Here is an 846-nt window from a genome sequence, read left to right on the forward strand (position 1 = left end):
GTATGGATCACTTGGGTTGTTACCAACATCTGGTGAAAATTTCATGTCATTAGCACCTCTAGTAATATATTCACTGAGAAAAATGGTGACGTATTCAATACTTATTTTACCCGCTGTATATACCTGTCTTTTTGTGTGATCATGTGATGATCTGTTAGAAAAATATTCCCAACCACTAGTCACACAGGTTGAAGAAGTGACTTTTGAAGTCAGCTGAATTTAAAGATGGCTGCCAGCCCTAGCCAACACAAAACGGCAGTAACTCAGTTTTACGGAGAATGAGCTGGAATTTGAGTGGTAGTAGCTGAGAGTCATCCACAACACGTACTCTGACATCTCGCGATATTGAGCGAAAGTTTGACCAAACTTTAGCATTAAGATGGAGGGTGATATACATCCCTTCAAACCTTTGGTTTATGTTTTTATCCTGGAAATCCTGGCGCGTTAATGTTTACAACAACCCTGGAAGATTAAAAAAATAATAAGTCTTTGTGTAATCTCTGTTACTCACCAGCCTGGCCTTTCTGTTCCAACTGAGGAAAGATTTTCAAACTGGACCCATGAAATAATCCCGTCACAGCGCTCCTCGCGCACATAAACCGTCCACTGAGAAGTTTTCACTGGGATTAAAACACTGAGCCGTGTGGGAGAGGCGACGCCACGCGGAGCTCTGACCAACAGCGCCATCTGCCGGCAGCTCGCGTCATCACAGAGAGGCTGCCTCAGACTTGCACAGACACTGACCCTTCTAACAATGTAATGAAGAATAAACTGAATAAACTGCCTTTATATGCAAAACAATAATTATAAGAAAATAATAATAAAAAACATGCATTTATTTTTAAG

General features: G+C 41.0%; 1 protein-coding gene across 2 annotated transcripts in view; it reads right to left on the reverse strand.

The window, feature by feature from the left end:
• The window catches only part of gng12b (guanine nucleotide binding protein (G protein), gamma 12b), a 49,006-nt gene extending 48,386 nt beyond the window's left edge, over window positions 1-620 (reverse strand). The window contains exon 1 of one of the 2 annotated variants that reach the window (XM_014024075.1): window positions 512-620. The gene's annotated coding sequence lies outside the window, so the exon portion shown is untranslated. The remainder of the gene's footprint in view (window positions 1-511) is intronic. The other variant, XM_014024076.1, reaches the window with a different exon arrangement.
• Between the last annotated feature and the right edge of the window lie 226 nt (window positions 621-846).

This window comes from Austrofundulus limnaeus, unplaced genomic scaffold, assembly GCF_001266775.1.
Source record: "Austrofundulus limnaeus strain Quisiro unplaced genomic scaffold, Austrofundulus_limnaeus-1.0 Scaffold406, whole genome shotgun sequence".
In the NCBI taxonomy this organism is placed as follows: domain Eukaryota; kingdom Metazoa; phylum Chordata; class Actinopteri; order Cyprinodontiformes; family Rivulidae; genus Austrofundulus; species Austrofundulus limnaeus.